Consider the following 22,500-nt stretch of genomic DNA (forward strand, 5'->3'; position numbering starts at 1 on the left):
GGTGTTATGACTGGTTTCATTAGGGTGTTATGACTGGTTTCATTAGGGTGTTATGACTGGTTTCATTAGGTGTTATGACTGGTTTATGACTGGTGTTATGACTGGTTTCATTAGGGTGTTATGACTGGTTTCATTAGGGTGTTATGGCTGGTTTCATTAGGGTGTTATGACTGGTTTCATTAGGGTGTTATGGCTGGTTTCATTAGGGTGTTATGACTGGTTTCATTAGGGTGTTATGACTGGTGTTATGACTGGTTTCATTAGGGTGTTATGACTGGTTTCATTAGGGTGTTATGACTGGTTTCATAAAGGTGTTATGACTGGTTTCATTAGGGTGTTATGACTGGTTTCATTAGGGTGTTATGGGACTGGTTTCATTAGGGTGTTATGACTGGTTTCATTAGGGTGTTATGACTGGTTTCATTAGGGTGTTATGACTGGTTTCATTAGGGTGTTATGACTGGTTTCATTAGGGTGTTATGACTGGTGTTATGACTGGTTTCATTAGGGTGTTATGACTGGTTTCATTAGGGTGTTATGACTGGTTTCATAAAGGTGTTATGACTGGTTTCATAAAGGTGCTATGTATAGTAATGTGTTACTTCATATTGACCCCCTATAGTAAAGTGTTACCTAATATTGACCCCCTATAGTAAAGTGTTACCTAATATTGACCCCTATAGTAGTGATACCTAATATTGACCCCTATAGTAAAGTGTTACCTAATATTGACCCCTATAGTAAAGTGTTACCTAATATTGACCCCCTATAGTAACCTGTTACCTAATATTGACCCCCTATAGTAACGTGATACCTAACATTGACCCCCTATAGTAAAGTGTTACCTAATATTGACCCCCTATAGTAAAGTGTTACCTAATATTGGCCCCCTACAGTAAAGTGAAACCAGTAACAGTAGAATGATGATGGTTGTTTGGTGTTTCAGGGAAATCTTCCACCGGATTACCAGATCACCTTGATCGATATCGGATTGGTCCTGGAGTTCCTGATGGGCGGGGCCTATCGCTGTAACTACACCAGGAAACAGTTCCGCACCCTCTACAACAACCTCTACGGTTTAAAAAGAGTGAGGAGAAACACTCCCTTTAGAGATCTGAATATAATACACTGAATAAAAAAAATAGAAATGCAACATGTAAAGTGTTGCTCCTATTTTTCATGAGCTGAAATAAAAGATCACAGAAATGTTTCCATACGCACGTAAAGCTTATTTCTCTTAATAAATGTTGTGTATACATTTGTTTACTTCCCTGTTAGTGAGCATTTCTCCTTTGCCAAGATAATCCATTCACCAGAGAGGTGTGGCATATCAAACAGCATGATCGTTACACAGGTGCACCTTGTGCTGGGGACACTCTCTAAGATGTGCAGGTTTGTCACGCAACATAATGCCACGGATGTCTCAAGTTTTGAGCGAGCGTCCAATTGGCATGCAGACTGCAGGAATGTCTTGCCAGAGAATTGAATGTTCATTTCTCTACCATAAGCCGCCTCCAACGTCATTTTAGAGAATTTGGCAGTACGTCCAACCGGCATCACAACCCCAGACCAGGTGTAGCCACGCCAGCCCAGGGCCTCCACATCCAGATTCTTCACCTGCAGGATCGTCTGAGACCCGCCACTCGGACAGCTGATGAAACTGTGGGTTTGCACAACCAAAGAATTTCTGCAAAAACTGCCAGAAACCGTCTCTGGGAAGCTCATCTGCGTCCTCGTCGTCCTCACCGGGGTCTTGACCTGACTGCAGTTCGGCGTCATAACCGACTTCAGTTGGCAAATGCTCACCTTCGATGACCACTGGCACGCTGGAGAAGTGTGCTCTTCACGGAGGAATCCCGGTTTCAACTGTACCGGGAACATGGCAGATATCGTGTATGGTGTTGTGTGGTTGAGCGGTTTGCTGATGTCAACGTTGTGAACAGAGTTCCCCATGGTGGCGGTGGGGTTATGGTATGGGGCAGGCATAAGTTACGGAAAACAAACACAATATAATTTTATTGATGGAAATTTTAATGCACGGAGATACCGTGACGAGATCTTGGGGCCCATTTTCGTGACATTCATCCACCGCCATCATCTCATGTTTCAACATGATAATGCACTGCCCCGTTCACAAGGATCTGTACACAATTCCCGGACGCTGAAAATGTCCCAGTTCTTCCATGGAAGATATGTTACCCACTGAGCATGTTTGGGATGCTCTGGATCGATGTGATATGACAGCTTGTTCCAGTTCACACAGCCATTGAAGAGCAGTGGGACAACATTTCACAGGCCACAAATCAACAGCCTGATCAACTCTATGCGAAGGAGATGTGTCTCGCTGCATGAGGCAAATGGCGGTCACACCAGATACTGACCAATGCATGTCTGTATTCCCAGTCATGTGAAATCCATAGATTAGGGCCTAATGAATCAAATCAAATCAAGTGTATTTATAAAGCCCTTTTGGCATCCGCCAATGTCACAAAGTGCTGTACAGAAACTCAACCTAAAACCCCAAACAGGAAGCAATGCAGACGTAGAAGCACATTATTTGAAATAAATAATGCATTTATTTTATTTGACTGATTTCCTTATATGAACTGTAACTCAGTAAAACCTTTGAAATTGTTGCGTGCTGCATTTAAATATTTTTGTTCAGTGTAATAATAACTTTAATAATAATAATATATAAAATGCTAATGCTAATGCTAACATGAATGCTAATGTTAATCATGCTAATTAAATGCTGTCCCCTCCCCTTGTTTTGTTTCACAGCCGAAAGCTTTAAAAATGTTAGGACTGGAGGTGAGTGTCTCGTCTTTCACTTAGCACTGTTGTTCTACTTAGCGACATTTTATATTCACATATTGTAACGACCCTGGGTTTATAAGCGCGGAAATCGACTCTGCCGCACGAGCATGCTTTTGCGGCACAGTCGATAGCACGCTGGACTTCGGGCAAGAAGGTCGAGGGTTCGAGGCCTGCTCCCTGCTGTTTCATTACAAGATCATCCATACCAATACAATAACCACTTTAATTCATTTCTGTATACAGGGGAGAATCCACTTAGTCTCCCATTGGTATCAATGCATGTCTAAGCAAACATTTGACTTCAGTGAAGTGAAGTTAAGATTAAGCCCTACAGCCAATACTTCATATTTCTAATGTGCATCTGATTCATATCAGGACGACGAGCATGGAGGAAAAGGCAACAGTAAAGGGAAGAAGAAGAAGAAGAAGAAAGAGGAAGAGATCGACATCGATGTGGACGACCCGGAGGTCAGCCGCTTCCAGTACCCGTTCCATGAGCTGATGGTGTGGGCCGTTCTCATGAAGCGTCAGAAGATGGCTCTGTTCCTGTGGAAGAGGGGGGAAGAGGCCATGGCCAAAGCTCTGGTGGCCTGTAAGCTGTACAAGGCCATGGCCCACGAGTCGTCTCAGAGTGAACTGGTGGACGACATCTTCCAGGACCTGGAAAACAATTCCAAGTTAGTGAGGGACTAGCTAGCAGAAAGGTTTAGATTTAACAGCGTTGGGGTCAAGTTAGTGAGGGACTAGCTAGCAGAAAGGTTTAGATTTAACAGTGTTGGGGTCAAGTTAGTGAGGGGCTAGCTAGCAGAAAGGTTTAGATTTAACAGTGTGGGGTCAAGTTAGTGAGGGGCTAGCTAGCAGAAAGGTTTAGATTTAACAGTGTGGGGGTCAAGTTAGTGAGGGACTAGCTAGCAGAAAGGTTTAGATTTAACAGTGTTGGGGTCAAGTTAGTGAGGGACTAGCTAGCAGAAAGGTTTAGATTTAACAGCGTTGGGGTCAAGTTAGTGAGGGACTAGCTAGCAGAAAGGTTTAGATTTAACAGTGTTGGGGTCAAGTTAGTGAGGGGCTAGCTAGCAGAAAGGTTTAGATTTAACAGTGTGGGGGTCAAGTTAGTGAGGGACTAGCTAGCAGAAAGGTTTAGATTTAACAGTGTTGGGGTCAAGTTAGTGAGGGGTTAGCTAGCAGAAAGGTTTAGATTTAACAGTGTTGGGGTCAAGTTAGTGAGGGACTAGCTAGCAGAAAGGTTTAGATTTAACAGTGTTGGGGTCAAGTTAGTGAGGGACTAGCTAGCAGAAGGTTTAGATTTAACAGTGTTGGGGTCAAGTTAGTGAGGGCTAGCTAGCAGAAAGGTTTCCATTTAACAGCGTTGGGGTCAAGTTAGTGAGGGCTAGCTAGCAGAAGGTTTAGATTTAACAGTGTTGGGGTCTAGTTAGTGCAGGGCTAGCTAGCAGAAAGATTTAACAGTGTTGGGGTCAAGTTAGTGAGGAGCTAGCTAGCAGAAAGGTTTCCATCTAACAGCGTTGGGGTCAAGTTAGTGAGGGACTAGCTAGCAGAAAGGTTTAGATTTAACAGTGTTGGGGTCAAGTTAGTGAGGGACTAGCTAGCAGAAAGGTTTCCATTTAACAGTGTTGGGGTCAAGTTAGTGAGGGGCTAGCTAGCAGAAAGGTTTCCATTTAACAGTGTTGGGGTCAAGTTAGTGAGGGACTAGCTAGCAGAAAGGTTTAGATTTAACAGTGTTGGGGTCAAGTTAGTGAGGGGCTAGCTAGCAGAAAGGTTTAGATTTAACAGTGTTGGGGTCAAGTTAGTGAGGGGCTAGCTAGCAGAAAGGTTTCCATCTAACAGCGTTGGGGTCAAGTTAGTGAGGGGCTAGCTAGCAGAAAGGTTTCCATCTAACAGCGTTGGGGTCAAGTTAGTGAGGAAATTCAGGAAGCAAACTCAAAGGTTTCCAAATAAGAAAATTGGAATTGTAAATGGAATTGACCCCTAAGCACAACGTCTTCCTTCTTCCCTCCTCAGAGAGTTTGGCCAGCTGGCATAAGCTTCTTGACCAGTCCTATAACACGATGAGCAGGTGGCCATGAAACTACTGACCTATCAGCTAAAGAACTGGAGCGACTCTACCTGCCTGAAACTGGCTGTAGCCGAAAGCACAGAGACTTCATCGCCCACACCTGCAGTCAGATGCTGCTCACTGATATGTGGATGGGATGTCTGAGAATGGGCAAGAGGAACGGGTTCAAGGTGGGTTAAAGACCTGAACATGGCCAAGCGATAGCAGAGAGCCAATCAACCTGTGACTGTATTCATGATACATCACTGCCTCCCGTGTCTTATTGCTTTTATAAAACTGTTACCAACATACTAAAATAACAATAAATGACATATTTTACCCATTTTTATTTTATTTTTTAGATAAGTCAATTCATAAAATGTCATTATTTCACCAGAAGGTATAGTCCAGACAAAAATTCTGGATGTTAGTTATTTTGGTCAAGTTGCTACAGACGCCACCCAGTCGTTAATTTTTTTTGCATGGTTGCTATGCAAAAGGACTGATCATCTGTTCTAAACAAAATGGTTGCTATGCATGCTGGATAACATTCTTGTCACTTGCTAGCTAGCTAGCGGCATTCCAATTCATCCCAAAGGTGTTCGATGGGGTTGCGGTCAGGGCTCCTCGCAGGCCAGTCAAGTTCTTCCACACCGATCTTGACAAACCATTTCTGTATGGACCTTGCTTTGTACACAGGGGCATTGCCATGCTGAAACAGGAAATGGCCTTCCTCAAACTGTTGCCACGAAGTTGGAAGCACAGAATTGTCTCAAATGTCATTGTATGCTGTAGTGTTAAGATTTCCCTTCACTGGAACTAAGGGGCCTGAACCATGAAAGACAGCCCCAGAAAATTGAAAAAAAGGGTCAGATCCTTTAAGCTAACTCACTGGTAACATTTTACATTAGGCTAACATATTGGTAACATTTTACATTAGGCTAACATATTGGTAACATTTTACATTAAGCTAACATATTGGTAACATTTTACATTATTTAATTTTTTGGTAAGTCATTTTCATTAAGCTGTCACATTGGTCATTTTACATTAGGCTAGACATATTGGTAACATTTGGACATTAGGCTAACATATTGGTAACATTTTACATTAAGCTAACATATTGGTAACATTTTTTTACATTAGGCTAACATATTGGTAACATTTTCATTAAACAAACATGGTTGGTAACATTTTACATTAAGCTAACACATTGTAACACTTTACATTAAGCTAACATATTTAACATTTTACATTCTAACATATTGGTAACATTTTTGCATTAAGCTAACACATTCTTAACACTTTACATGAAGCTAACATATTGGTAACATTTTACATTAAGTACATAGGTAACATTTTACATTGCTAACATATTGGTAACATTTTACATTAAGCTAACATATTGGTAAATTTTACATTAGGTTAACATTTCCCTTAACATTTTACATTAGGCTGAACATATTGGTAACATTTTACATTAAATTAAATATTGGTCAACATTTTACATTAAGCTAACATATTGGTAACATTTTACATTAGGCTAACATATTGGTAACATTTTACATTAAGCTAACATATTGGTAACATTTTACATTAGGCTAACATATTGGTAACATTTTACATTAGGCTAACATATTGGTAACATTTTACATTAAGCTAACATATTGGTAACATTTTACATTAAGCTAACATATTGGTAACATTTTACATTAGGCTAACATATTGGTAACATTTTACATTAAGCTAACATATTGGTAACATTTTACATTAAGCTAACATATTGGTAACATTTTACATTAAGCTAACATATTGGTAACATTTTACATTAAGCTAACATATTGGTAACATTTTACATTAGGCTAACATATTGGTAACATTTTACATTAGGCTAACATATTGGTAACATTTTACATTAGGCTAACATATTGGTAACATTTTACATTAAGCTAACATATTGGTAACACTTTACATTAAGCTAACACACTGGTCACATTTTACATTAAGGTATACTCAATGTAAAGTATTTGAGTATAAGGTATACTTTATACTAGGTTTGCAAATGATTTATAAGGAGTTTATAGCCCGTTAATAATTGGTTTATAGATGGTTTATAAATATGTAATACACTAATAACTGGTCGAGAATGTGTGGTTTTGTGTCATTTTGGTGCTGGAGACAAATAGCAGTCCAACTGAAATCCTTCTTCTTCTCTCGTCTCTGTGTCCCACAGGTGATATTTGGCATCATTTTCCCACCTTCGATTCTCCTCATGGATTTTCGACTCGGGGAGGAAGTGACATGTCAAGCCCCAGCGGAGAACGAAGAAGAAGCGAAGGACAAAGACGATGACAATAAATCCAGCAAGGTGAACGCTGACAGTCAAGCAATCTGATTGGTTGATTGATTGATTGATTGATTGGTCGGTCATCAGTGGATTGCTTGATTGGATTATCTGTTTCTTAAATAATACTTAATACTACTTTACATTTAATCCTGTATGTAAATTCATGACGGTTGTTTTCGACCGTGCTTTCAGGAAGTGAATGATTGATAAGTTGTTTTTATCTACCGTTTTTCAGGAAGTGAATGTAAATTCATGACGGTTGTTTCTGTTGACCGTGCTTTCAGGAAGTGAATGTAAATTCATGGCGGTTGTTTCTGTCGACCGTGCTTTCAGGAAGTGAATGTAAATTCATGACGGTTGTTTCTGTTGACCGTGCTTTCAGGAAGTGAATGTAAATTCATGACGGTTGTTTCTGTCGACCGTGCTTTCAGGAAGTGAATGTAAATTCATGACGGTTGTTTCTGTTGACCGTGCTTTCAGGAAGTGAATGTAAATTCATGGCGGTTGTTTCTGTCGACCGTGCTTTCAGGAAGTGAATGTAAATTCATGACGGTTGTTTCTGTTGACCGTGCTTTCAGGAAGTGAATGTAAATTCATGACGGTTGTTTCTGTCGACCGTGCTTTCAGGAAGTGAATGTAAATTCATGACGGTTGTTTCTGTCAACCGTGCTTTCAGGAAGTGAATGTAAATTCATGACGGTTGTTTCTGTCGACCATGCTTTCAGGAAGTGAATGTAAATTCATGGCGGTTGTTTCTGTCGACCGTGCTTTCAGGAAGTGAATGTAAATTCATGGCGGTTGTTTCTGTCGACCGTGCTTTCAGGAAGTGAATGCTGATGGGGTGTCCAGAAAGGGGGATGAAGAAGAAAGCACCGTAAAAAAGAGAAGAGTTCCAATCGGAAAGAAGATCTATGAATTCTACAACACTCCTTTCACCAAATTCTGGTTCAACACAGCAAGTAGACTTTTAATACAAACTAAAAACACCACACACTTTGGAAATTTACTTTTGTGAATCCTTGGTTTTGTTGTTTTGAAATGACTATCAGCACAGAGGTGACAAAGAGACCTTATCCACAGATAATATACTACTATTTAATATAATGATAATATGATATCAGCTAATGTTGATCTGAAGATGTGTGATTATTGATCGACAGCACTTTGTCTTGTGTCCTAAAATACCACTGGTGCCCCGACCTCTGGTCTTGTGTCCTAAAACACCACTGCTGCCCCGACCTCTGGTCTTGTGTCCTAAAACACCACTGCTGCCCGACCTCTGGTCTTGTGTCCTAAAACACCACTGCTGCCCCGACCTCTGGTCTTGTGTCCTAAAACACCACTGCTGCCCCGACCTCTGGTCTTGTGTCCTAAAACACCACTGCTGCCCCGACCTCTGGTCTTGTGTCCTAAAACACCACTGGTGCCCCGACCTCTGGTCTTGTGTCCTAAAACACCACTGGTGCCCCGACCTCTGGTCTTGTGTCCTAAAACACCACTGGTGCCCCGACCTCTGGTCTTGTGTCCTAAAACACCACTGCTGCCCCGACCTCTGGTCTTGTGTCCTAAAACACCACTGTTGCCCCGACCTCTGGTCTTGTGTCCTAAAACACCACTGCTGCCCCGACCTCTGGTCTTGTGTCCTAAAACACCACTGGTGCCCCGACCTCTGGTCTTGTGTCCTAAAACACCACTGTTGCCCCGACCTCTGGTCTTGTGTCCTAAAACACCACTGCTGCCCCGACCTCTGGTCTTGTGTCCTAAAACACCACTGGTGCCCCGACCTCTGGTCTTGTGTCCTAAAACACCACTGCTGCCCCGACCTCTGGTCTTGTGTACATGTTCTCCTAAAAGCTCTGAGCTGTTTTCCGTGCCTCCTCAGATCTCCTACCTGGCCTACCTGTGTTTGTACAACTACATCATCCTGGTCAAGATGGAACGCTGGCCGTCCCTGCAGGAGTGGATCGTCATCTCTTACATCATCACTCTGGGAATGGAGAAAGTCAGACAGGTAACGTCTCAGACAGGTAACGTCTCAGACAGGTAACGTCTCAGACAGGTAACGTCTCAGACAGGTAATGTCTCAGACAGGTAACGTCTCAGACAGGTAACATCTCACATCATCACAGTCAGACAGGTAACGTCTCAGACAGGTAACGTCTCAGACAGGTAACGTCTCACATCATCACAGTCAGACAGGTAACGTCTCAGACAGGTAACGTCTCAGACAGGTAACGTCTCAGACAGATCCTCACATCATCACAGTCAGACAGGTAACGTCTCAGACAGGTAACGTCTCAGACAGGTAACGTCTCAGACAGGTAACGTCTCAGACAGGTAACGTCTCACATCATCACAGTCAGACAGGTAACGTCTCAGACAGGTAACGTCTCAGACAGGTAACGTCTCAGACAGGTAACGTCTCACATCATCACAGTCAGACAGGTAACGTCTCAGACAGGTAACGTCTCACATCATCACAGTCAGACAGGTAACGTCTCAGACAGGTAACGTCTCACATCATCACAGTCAGACAGGTAACGTCTCAGACAGGTAACGTCTCAGACAGGTAACGTCTCAGACAGGTAACGTCTCACACCATCACAGTCAGACAGGTAACGTCTCAGACAGGTAACGTCTCAGACAGGTAACGTCTCAGACAGGTAACGTCTCACATCATCACAGTCAGACAGGTAACGTCTCAGACAGGTAACGTCTCACATCATCACAGTCAGACAGGTAACGTCTCAGACAGGTAACGTCTCAGACAGGTAACGTCTCAGACAGGTAATGTCTCAGACAGGTAACGTCTCAGACAGGTAACATCTCACATCATCACAGTCAGACAGGTAACGTCTCAGACAGGTAACGTCTCAGACAGGTAACGTCTCACATCATCACAGTCAGACAGGTAACGTCTCAGACAGGTAACGTCTCAGACAGGTAACGTCTCAGAAAATAACGTCTCACATCATCACAGTCAGACAGGTAACGTCTCAGACAGGTAACGTCTCAGACAGGTAACGTCTCAGACAGGTAACGTCTCACAGATGTAGCCGGGAAGTTCATCACAGTCAGACAGCCATCTTTAACGTCTCCAGACAGGTAACGTCTCAGACAGGTAACGTCTCAGACAGGTAACGTCTCACATCATCACAGTCAGACAGGTAACGTCTCAGACAGGTAACCATCATCACAGTCAGACAGGTAACGTCTCAGACTTTGGTTTGGTAACGTCTCACATCATCACAGTCAGAAAGGTAACGTCTCAGATAGGTAACGTCTCAGACAGGTAACGTCTCAGACAGGTAACGTCTCACCACCATCACAGTCAGACAGGTAACGTCTCAGACAGGTAACGTCTCAGACAGGTAACGTCTCAGACAGGTAACGTCTCACATCATCACAGTCAGACAGGTAACGTCTCAGACAGGTAACGTCTCACATCATCACAGTCAGACAGGTAACGTCTCAGAGGGTAACGTCTCAGACAGGTAACGTCTCAGACAGGTAACGTCTCAGACAGGTAACGTCTCAGACAGGTAACGTCTCAGACAGGTAACGTCTCAGACAGGTAACGTCTCACACCATCATTAGAAAGGGAATGTCTAGAACAATTGAAGAAAAGGTTCAGTATGTGGGGTCCTCAAGTTTAAAAAAAAAAGACCGGTGTGAGGGCCTCCAGGGAAAATATGGGTCGATGCAGGGTCTTACGCCCAGGCCCGATTTCTCAGTTCTGATCCTAGTCCGTCCCTGCTGTTGCTGCCCCAATACAGATCCTGATGTCATTGGGGAAGTTGAAGCAGAAGATCAACGTTTGGGCCGAAGAGTACTGGAACATCACAGGGATGCGGCCATCTTTACCTTCCTCCTGGGCCTGATGCTGAGGCTGCAGAGCGAGCCCCTGTTGGGCATCGGACGGGTCATCTACTGCGTGGACATCATCTTCTGGTACATCAGGGTGCTCGACACATCTTTGGGGTCAACAAGTACCTGGGACCCTACGTCATGATGATCGGGAAAATGGTGAGGCTTTGGTTTGGTTTTGACTGTCTTGGCTGGCTATTGTAATATGAAATGTGTGTGTATATATAGGTAATTGTCAAAATAAAGGAAACACCAACATAAAGTGTGTTTATAGGGGATGGGTCACCACCAGTCAGAACAGCTTCAATGCACCTCGTCATAGATTCTATTGGAGTGATCTGGAACTCTCTATTGGAGGGATGAGACACCATTCTATTGGAGGGATGAGGCACCATTCTATTGGAGGATGAGACACCATTCTATTGGAGGGATGAGACACCATTCTATTGGAGGGATGAGGCACCATTCTATTGGAGGGATGAGACACCATTCTATTGGAGGGATGAGACACCATTCTATTGGAGGGATGAGACACCATTCTATTGGAGGGATGAGACACCATTCTATTGGAGGGATGAGACACCATTCTATTGGAGGGATGAGACACCATTCTATTGGAGGGATGAGACACCATTCTATTGGAGGGATGAGACACCATTCTATTGGAGGGATGAGACACCATTCTATTGGAGGGATGAGACACCATTCTATTGGAGGGATGAGACACCATTCTATTGGAGGGATGAGACACCATTCTATTGGAGGGATGAGACACCATTCTATTGGAGGGATGAGACACCATTCTATTGGAGGGATGAGACACCATTCTATTGGAGGGATGAGACACCATTCTATTGGAGGGATGAGACACCATTCTATTGGAGGGATGAGACACCATTCTATTGGAGGGATGAGACACCATTCTATTGGAGGGATGAGGCACCATTCTATTGGAGGGATGAGACACCATTCTATTGGAGGGATGAGGCACCATTCTATTGGAGGGATGAGGCACCATTCTATTGGAGGGATGAGACACCATTCTATTGGAGGGATGAGACACCATTCTATTGGAGGGATGAGACACCATTCTATTGGAGGGATGAGACACCATTCTATTGGAGGGATGAGACACCATTCTATTGGAGGGATGAGACACCATTCTATTGGAGGGATGAGACACCATTCTATTGGAGGGATGAGACACTGTTCAGACCATTCTATTGGAGGGATGAGACACCATTCTATTGGAGGGATGAGACACCATTCTATTGGAGGGATGAGACACCATTCTATTGGAGGGATGAGACACCATTCTATTGGAGGGATGAGACACCATTCTATTGGAGGGATGAGACACCATTCTTCAACGATAAATTCCATCGTTTGGTGTTTTGTTGATGGTGGTGGAAAACGCTGGTCTCAGTCACCACTCCAGAATGATAAGTGTTCAATTGGGTTGAGATCTGGTGACTGAGACGGCCATGGCCTATGGTTTTACATCCTCATATAACCATTCAGTGACCACTCCTGCCCTGTGGACGGGGGGCATAGCCATGGCCTATGGTTTTACATCCTCATATAACCATTCAGTGACCACTCCTGCCCTGTGGACGGGGGGCATAGCCATGGCCTATGGTTTTAGCCATGGCCTATGGTTTTACATCCTCATATAACCATTCAGTGACCACTCCTATTTGGACGGGGGTTACATGGCCTACACATGGCCCATGTTTATCAGTTTAAACCTGGAGCCTGGCACACGGTTCACAACGATTCAGGACCGTTGGCATCACGCTTCCATGATTAGTGAGGATGATTACCAGTAGACTCTCCAAACCAGTTTGTTATTATTATTCATAACCCTAAATAATATACAAGGTCAGAGTATTTAAATCTGCCAACTGGTGCTGAAAAGGAGACCAATATGTGTGTATTAACATGGTTTAATTTCATTGAAAAGGAGACCAATATGTGTGTATTAACATGGTTTCATTTCATTGAAAAGGAGACCAATATGTGTGTATTAACATGGTTTCATTTAATTGAAAAGGAGACCAATATGTGTGTATTAACATGGTTTCATTTAATTGAAAAGGAGACCAATATGTGTGTATTAACATGGTTTCATTTAATTGAAAAGGAGACCAATATGTGTGTATTAACATGGTTTCATTTCATTGAAAAGGAGACCAATATGTGTGTATTAACATGGTTTAATTTCATTGAAAAGGAGACCAATATGTGTGTATTAACATGGTTTCATTTAATTGAAAAGGAGACCAATATGTGTGTATTAACATGGTTTAATTTCATTGAAAAGGAGACCAATATGTGTGTATTAACATGGTTTAATTTCATTGAAAAGGAGACCAATATGTGTGTATTAACATGGTTTAATTTCATTGAAAAGGAGACCAATATGTGTGTAATTTCATTGATCGATATTCTGAACCCGATGTACAGCACCTTCGGAAACTATTCAGACCCCTTGACTTTTTCCACACGTTGTTACATTACAGCCTTATTCTAAAATGTATTAAATCGTTGTTTCCCCCTTCATCAATCTACACACAATGCCCCATTATGACAAAGCATAAAACTGTTTTTTTTAGACATGTTTGAAAATGTATTAAAATAAAAAACTGAAATATCACACTTACAGAAGTATTCAGACCCTTTACTCAGTACGTTGTTGAAGCACCTTTGGCAGCGATTACAACCTTGTGTCTTCTTGGGTACAAGATTGGCACACCTGTATTTGTGGAGTTTCTCCCATTCTTCTCTGCAGATCCTCTCAAGCTCTGTCAGGTTGAATGGGAAGCGTCGCTGCACAGATATTTTCAGGTCTCTCCAGAGATGTTCGATCGGGTTCAAGTCCAGGCTCTGGCTGGGCAACCCAAGGACATTCAGAGACATGTCCCTAAGCCATTCCTGCGTTGTCTTGGCTGTGTGCTTAGGGTCGTTGTCCTGTTGGAAGGTGAACCTTCGCCCCCAGTCTGAGATCCGGAGCACTCTGGAGAAGGAATTCATCAAGGATCTCTCTGTACTTTGCTCCGCTCATCTTTCCTCGATCCTGACTATTCTCCCAGTCCCTGCTGCTGAAAAACTTCCCCACAGCATGATGCTGCCACCACCATGCTTCACCGTAGGGATGGTGCCTGGATTCCTCCAGACGTTACGCTTGGCATTCAGCCCAAAGAGTTCAATCGTAGTTTCATGAGAACAGAATGAGAACAGAGAATCTTGTTTCTCATGGTCTGAGAATCTTTATGTGCCTTTTGGCAAAACTCCAAGCAGACTGTCATGGGCTTTTTTACTGAGGAGTGGCTTCTGTCTGGCCAGTCTACCATAAAGGCCTGATTAGTGGAGTGCTGCAGAGATGGCTGTCCTTCTGGAAGATTCTCCCATCTCCATAGAGGAACTCTAGAGCTATGTCAGAGTGACCATCAGTTTCTTGATCACCTCCCTGACCAAGGCCATTCTCCCCTGATTGGTCAGTTTGGCCAATCGGACAGCTCTAGCATGAGTCTTGATCGTTCCAAACTTCTTCCTTTTAAGAATGATGGAGGCCACTGTGTTCTTGGGGACTTTCAATGCTGCAGACATTTTTGGCACCCTTCCCCAGATCTGTGCCTTGACACAATCCTGTCTCAGAGCTCTACGGACAATTCCTTCCACCTCATGGCTTGGTTTTTACTGTCAACTATGGGACCCTGTATAGACAGGTGTTTACCTTTCCAAATCATGTCCAGTCAATTGAAGGTGGACTCCAATCAAGTTGTAGAAAACATCTTAATGATGATCAATGGAAACAGGAAGCACCGGAGCTCAATTTAGTTTATCATCGGGGTCTAACTACTTATGTAATTATGACATTATGGGGTACTGTGTGTAGATTGTGGAGGATTTAAAACATTTTTTTAGAATAAGTCAAGGGGTCTGAATACTTTCCAAAGGCACTGTGTATTCCAGTGAGTCTGTAGAGAACATTCTAATTAAAGACACATTGTATTTAAAAGGGTTGGCTTTAGATAAAAGTACTGAAACCCACATTGAATGAAAACTCTACGAGGAAGTATGTTGGGCCAGCAAGTGGGAGGGGTTTCAGCGGTTTAATTCCATTTATTCAGTGCGCGCAAGGGAACCATGCCTGCAAATCCTGTTAAGCACCTGCATACGGTAAATCTGAATACCAACTACTGAGAAGTGCTTAGATCAACAGGAGTCAAAGGGGAATAGATTTTCTCAGTCTGAATCGGCCCCAGATGTGTTCTATTTCTTTAACATTTATTTAACCAGGCAAGTCAGTTAAGAACAAATTCTTATTTTCAATGACGGCCTAGGAACAGTGGGTTAACTGCCTGTTCAGGGGCAGAACAACAGATTTGTACCTTGTCAGCTAGGGGGTTTGAACTTGCAACCTTGCGGTTACTAGTCCAACGCTCTAACCACTAGGCTACGCTGCCGCCCCACTAGGCTATGCTGTTTTATGTCCTCCAGATGACAGACATGTTGTGTTCTATGTCCATGTTGTGTTCTATGTCCTCTAGATGATTGACATGTTGTGTTCTATGTCCATGTTGTGTTCTATGTCCTCTAGATGATTGACATGTTGTGTTCTATGTCCATGTTGTGTTCTATGTCCTCTAGATGACTGACATGTTGGGTTCTATGTCCTCCAGATGACTGACATGTTGGGTTCTATGTCCATGTTGTGTTCTATGTCCTCCAGATGACTGACATGTTGGGTTCTATGTCCATGTTGTGTTCTATGTCCTCTAGATGACTGACATGTTGGGTTCTATGTCCTCCAGATGACTGACATGTTGGGTTCTATGTCCATGTTGTGTTCTATGTCCTCTAGATGACTGACATGTTGTGTTCTATGTCCTCTAGATGACTGACATGTTGTGTTCTATGTCCTCCAGATGACTGACATGTGTTCTATGTCCTCCAGATGACTGACATGTTGTGTTCTATGTCCATGTTGTGTTCTATGTCCTCCAGATGACTGACATGTTGTGTTCTATGTCCATGTTGTGTTCTATGTCCTCCAGGTGACTAACATGTTGTGTTCTATGTCCTCTAGATGACTGACATGTTGTGTTCTATGTCCATGTTGTGTTCTATGTCCTCTAGATGATTGACATGTTGTGTTCTATGTCCTCTAGATTACTGACATGTTGTGTTCTATGTCCTCTAGATGACTGACATGTTGTGTTCTATGTCCTCTATATGACTGACATGTTGTGTTCTATGTCCTCTATATGACTGACATGTTGTGTTCTATGTCCTCCAGATGACTGACATGTTGTGTTCTATGTCCTCTAGATGACTGACATGTTGTGTTCTATGTCCTCCAGATGATTGACATGTTGTACTTCGTGGTGATCATGCTGGTGGTGTTGATGAGTTTCGGCGTGGCTCGGCAGGCCATCCTGCACCCTGATGAGATCCCAACATGGCGTCTGGCCAGGAACATCTTCTACATGCCTTACTGGATGATCTATGGGGAAGTGTTCGCTGACTCCATAGACCGTAAGAGTAGCATTAATAGTAAGATTCTGTTTCCTGGTTCATGGGCGGATGATCAATTCAATCCTAATCCCATGATGGTTGTGATGGTGGTGTGTTGTCGTAGTCTCAATCCCAGTGGAACAAACCTTGTGTTCTGGTCCTAATCTCTGTAGTCTCAATCCCAGTGGAACAAACCTTGTGTTCTGGTCCTAATCTCTGTAGTCTCAATCCCAGTGGAACAAACCTTGTGTTCTGGTCCTAATCTCTGTAGTCTCAATCCCAGTGGAACAAACCTTGTGTTCTGGTCCTAATCTCTGTAGGCTCAATCCCAGTGGAACAAACCAGGTGTTCTGGTCCTAATCTCTGAGTCTCAATCCCAGTGGAACAAACCTGGTGTTCTGGTCCTAATCTCTGTAGTCTCAATCCCAGTGGAACAAACCAGGTGTTCTGGTCCTAATCTCTGTAGTCTCAATCCCAGTGGAACAAACCAGGTGTTCTGGTCCTAATCTCTGTAGTCTCAATCCCAGTGGAACAAACCTTGTGTTCTGGTCCTAATCTCTGTAGTCTCAATCCCAGTGGAACAAACCAGGTGTTCTGGTCCTAATCTCTGTAGTCTCAATCCCAGTGGAACAAACCTTGTGTTCTGGTCCTAATCTCTGTAGTCTCAATCCCAGTGGAACAAACCTTGTGTTCTGGTCCTAATCTCTGTAGTCTCAATCCCAGTGGAACAAACCAGGTGTTCTGGTCCTAATCTCTGTAGTCTCAATCCCAGTGGAACAAACCAGGTGTTCTGGTCCTAATCTCTGTAGTCTCAATCCCAGTGGAACAAACCAGGTGTTCTGGTCCTAATCTCTGTAGTCTCAATCCCAGTGGAACAAACCAGGTGTTCTGGTCCTAATCTCTGAGTCTCAATCCCAGTGGAACAAACCTGGTGTTCTGGTCCTAATCTCTGTAGTCTCAATCCCAGTGGAACAAACCAGGTGTTCTGGTCCTAATCTCTGTAGTCTCAGTCCCAGTGGAACAAACCAGGTGTTCTGGTCCTAATCTCTGTAGTCTCAATCCCAGTGGAACAAACCTTGTGTTCTGGTCCTAATCTATGTAGTCTCATTCCCAGTGGAACAAACCTTGTGTTCTGGTCCTAATATCTGTAGTCTCAATCCCAGTGGAACAAACCTTGTGTTCTGGTCCTAATCTCTGTAGTCTCAATCCCAGTGGAACAAACCTTGTGTTCTGGTCCTAATCTATGTAGTCTCATTCCCAGTGGAACAAACCTTGTGTTCTGGTCCTAATCTCTGTAGTCTCAATCCCAGTGGAACAAACCAGGTGTTCTGGTCCTAATCTCTGTAGTCTCAATCCCAGTGGAACAAACCAGGTGTTCTGGTCTGATCTGATCGTGTGTGTGTGTGTGTGTGTGTGTGTGTGTGTGTGTGTGTGTGTGTGTGTGTGTGTGTGTGTGTGTGTGTGTGTGTGTGTGTGTGTGTGTGTGTGTGTGTGTGTGTGTGTGTGTGTGTGTGTGTGTGTGTGTGTGTGTGTGTGTGTGTGGTCCTTTACTTCCTCTGCTGGTTGACTAACACAATATCAATCCATTTAATTCATAGTGATATAACCCCTGTCACACTATAATAATATAATATCACCTGTCACACTATAATAATATAATATAACCTGTGTAATAATATAATAATATAATATAACCTGTGTAATAATATAATAATATAATATAACCTGTGTAATAATATAATAATATAATATAACCTGTGTAATAATATAATAATATAATATAACCTGTGTAATAATATAATAATATAATATAACCTGTCACAATATAATAATATAATATAACCTGTGTAATAATATAATAATATAATATAACCTGTGTAATAATATAATAATATAATAATATAATATAACCTGTGTAATAATATCATAATATAATATAACCTATGTAATAATATAATAATATAATAATATAATATACCCTGTGTAATAATATACTAATATAATATAACCTGTGTAATAATATAATAATATAATATAACCTGTGTAATAATATAATAATATAATAATATAATAATATAATATAATAATAATATAATAATATAATATAACCTGTGTAATAATATAATAATATAATATAACCTGTGTAATAATATAATAATATAATATAACCTGTGTAATAATATAATACTATAATATAACCTGTGTAATAATATAATAATATAATATAACCTGTGTAATAATATAATAATATAATAATATAATATAACCTATGTAATAATATAATAATATAATAATATAATATAACCTGTGTAATAATATAATAATATAATATAACCTGTGTAATAATATCCACCATCAACATACAGTCACGTATTGGTTTAATAACACAGACTCCAGTGTGTTGGAGACAGGTGACAGTGTGTTGGAGACAGGTGACAGTGTGTTGGAGACAGGTGACAGTGTGTTGGAGACAGTGTGTTGGTGACAGTGTGTTGGAGACAGGTGACAGTGTGTTGGTGACAGGTGACAGTGTGTTGGAGACAGGTGACAGTGTGTTGGTGACAGGTGACAGTGTGTTGGTGACAGTGTGTTGGTGACAGGTGACAGTGTGTTGGTGACAGGTGACAGTGTGTTGGAGACAGGTGACAGTGTGTTGGTGACAGTGTGTTGGTGACAGGTGACAGTGTGTTGGAGACAGGTGACAGTGTGTTGGAGACAGGTGACAGTGTGTTGGTGACAGGTGACAGTGTGTTGGAGACAGGTGACAGTGTGTTGGAGACAGGTGACAGTGTGATGGAGACAGGTGACAGTGTGTTGGAGACAGGTGACAGTGTGTTGGTGACAGGTGACCGTGTGTTGGAGACAGGTGACAGTGTGTTGGAGACAGTGTGTTGGTGACAGTGTGTTGGAGACAGTGTGTTGGTGACAGTATGTTGAAGACAGTGTGTTGGTGACAGTATGTTGAAGACAGTGTGTTGGAGACAGTGTGTTGGAGACAGTGTGTTGGTGACAGTATGTTGAAGACAGTGTGTTGGAGACAGTGTGTTGGAGACAGTGTGTTGGAGACAGTGTGTTGGAGACAGTGTGTTGAAGACAGTGTGTTGGAGACAGTGTGTTGGAGACAGTGTGTTGGTGACAGTGTGTTGGTGACAGTGTGTTGGAGACAGTATGTTGAAGACAGTGTGTTGGAGACAGTGTGTTGGAGACAGTGTGTTGGTGACAGTGTGTTGGAGACAGTGTGTTGGTGACAGTGTGTTGGTGACAGTGTGTTGGAGACAGGTGACAGTGTGTTGGAGACAGGTGACAGTGTGTTGGAGACAGTGTGTTGGTGACAGTGTGTTGGTGACAAATAAAATAAAATCAAATGTATTTATAAAGCCCTTCGTACATCAGCTGATATCTCAAAGTGCTGTACAGAAACCCAGCCTAAAACCCCAAACAGCAAGCAGTGCAGGTGTAGAGGCACGGTGGCTAGGAAAAACTCCCTAGAAAGGCCAAAACCTAGGAAGAAACCTAGAGAGGAACCAGGCTATGTGGGGTGGCCAGTCCTCTTCTGGCTGTGCCGGGTGGAGATTATAACAGAACATGGCCAAGATGTTCAAATGTTCATAAATGACCAGCATGGTCCAATAATAAGGCAGAACAGTTGAAACTGGAGCAGCAGCACGGCCAGGTGGACTGGGGACAGCAAGGAGTCATCATGTCAGGTAGTCCTGAGGCATGGACCTAGGGCTCATGTCCTCAGAGAGAGAGAAAGAAAGAGAGAAAGAGAGAATTAGAGAGGGCATACTTAAATTCACACAGGACACCGGATAGGACAGGAGAAGTACTCCAGATATAACAAACTGACCCTCGCCCCCCGACACATAAACTACTGCAGCATAAATATGGTGACAGTGTGTTGGTGACAGGTGACAGTGTGTTAGTGACAGTGTGTTGGAGACAGGTGACAGTGTGTTGGAGACAGGTGACAGTGTGTTGGAGACAGGTGACAGTGTGTTGGAGACAGTGTGTTGGAGACAGGTGACAGTGTGTTGGAGTCAGGTGACAGTGTGTTGGAGACAGTGTGTTGGAGACAATGTGTTGGAGACAGGTGACAGTGTGTTGGTAACAGTGTGTTGGTGACAGTGTGTTGGTGACAGGTAACAGTGTGTTGGAGACAGTGTGTTGGAGACAGTGTGTTGGAGACAGGTGACAGTGTGTTGGTGACAGTGTGTTGGTGACAGTGTGTTGGTGACAGTGTGTTGGAGACAGTGTGTTGGAGACAGTGTGTTGGAGACAGTGTGTTGGTGACAGTGTGTTGGAGACAGGTGACAGTGTGTTGGTGACAGTGTGTTGGAGACAGGTGACAGTGTGTTGGAGACAGGTGACAGTGTGTTGGTGACAGTGTGTTGGAGACAGGTGACAGTGTATTGGTGACAGTGTGTTGGAGACAGGTAACAGTGTGTTGGTGACAGTGTGTTGGTGACAGTGTGTTGGAGACAGGTGACAGTGTGTTGGAGACAGTGTGTTGGAGACAGGTGATAGTGTGTTGGAGACAGGTGACAGTGTGTTGGAGACAGTGTGTTGGAGACAGGTGACAGTGTGTTGGAGACTGTGTGTTGGAGACAGGTGACAGTGTGTTGGAGACAGTGTGTTGGTGACAGGTGACAGTGTGTTGGTGACAGTTTGTTGGAGACAGTGTGTTGGTGACAGGTGACAGTGTGTTGGTGACAGTGTATGGGTGACAGTGTGTTGGTGACAGTGTGTTGGTGACAGTTTGTTGGTGACAGTGTGTTGGTGACAGTGTGTTGGTGACAGTGTGTTGGAGACAGGTAACAGTGTGTTGGTGACAGTTTGTTGGTGACAGTGTGTTGGTGACAGTGTGTTGGTGACAGTGTGTTGGTGACAGGTGACAGTGTGTTGGTGACAGTGTGTTGGTGACAGGTGACAGTTTGTTGGTGACAGTGTGTTGGTGACAGTGTGTTGGTGACAGTGAGTTGGTGACAGTGTGTTGGTGACAGGTGACAGTGTGTTGGTGACAGTGTGTTGGTGACAGGTGACAGTTTGTTGGTGACAGTGTGTTGGTGACAGTGTGTTGGAGACAGGTAACAGTGTGTTGGTGACAGTTTGTTGGTGACAGTGTGTTGGTGACAGTGTGTTGGTGACAGTGTGTTGGTGACAGGTGAAGGTGTGTTGGTGACAGTGTGTTGGAGACAGGTAACAGTGTGTTGGTGACAGTTTGTTGGTGACAGTGTGTTGGTGACAGTGTGATGGAGACAGGTGACAGTGTGTTGGTGACAGTGTGTTGGAGACAGGTGACAGTGTGTTGGAGACAGGTGACAGTGTGTTGGTGACAGTGTGTTGGAGACAGGTAACAGTGTGTTGGTGACAGTGTGTTGGTGACAGTGTGTTGGTGACAGTTTGTTGGTGACAGTGTGTTGGTGACAGGTGACAGTGTGTTGGTGACAGTGTGTTGGAGACAGGTGACAGTGTGTTGGTGACAGTTTGTTGGTGACAGTGTGTTGGTGACAGTGTGTTGGAGACAGGTGACAGTATGTTGGAGACAGGTGACAGTGTGTTGGAGACAGGTGACAGTGTGTTGGAGACAGTGTGTTGGAGACAGGTGGCAGTGTGTTGGAGACAGGTGACAGTGTGTTGGAGACAGGTGACAGTGTGTTGGAGACAGGTGACAGTGTGTTGGAGACAGTGTGTTGGAGACAGGTAACAGTGTGTTGGTGACAGTGTGTTGGAGACAGGTGACAGTGTGTTGGTGACAGTGTGTTGGTGACAGTGTGTTGGTGACAGGTGACAGTGTGTTGGTGACAGTGTGTTGGTGACAGGTGACAGTGTGTTGGAGACAGGTGACAGTGTGTTGGAGACAGGTGACAGTGTGTTGGAGACAGGTGACAGTGTGTTG

At 43.2% G+C, this 22,500-nt stretch overlaps 1 pseudogene; it reads left to right on the top strand.

The window, feature by feature from the left end:
• Nucleotides 1–22,500, top strand: part of LOC124024513 — a 45,254-nt pseudogene that overhangs the window by 10,644 nt on the left and 12,110 nt on the right.

Source organism: Oncorhynchus gorbuscha, unplaced genomic scaffold (genome assembly GCF_021184085.1).
Source record: "Oncorhynchus gorbuscha isolate QuinsamMale2020 ecotype Even-year unplaced genomic scaffold, OgorEven_v1.0 Un_scaffold_1904, whole genome shotgun sequence".
NCBI lineage: Eukaryota > Metazoa > Chordata > Actinopteri > Salmoniformes > Salmonidae > Oncorhynchus > Oncorhynchus gorbuscha.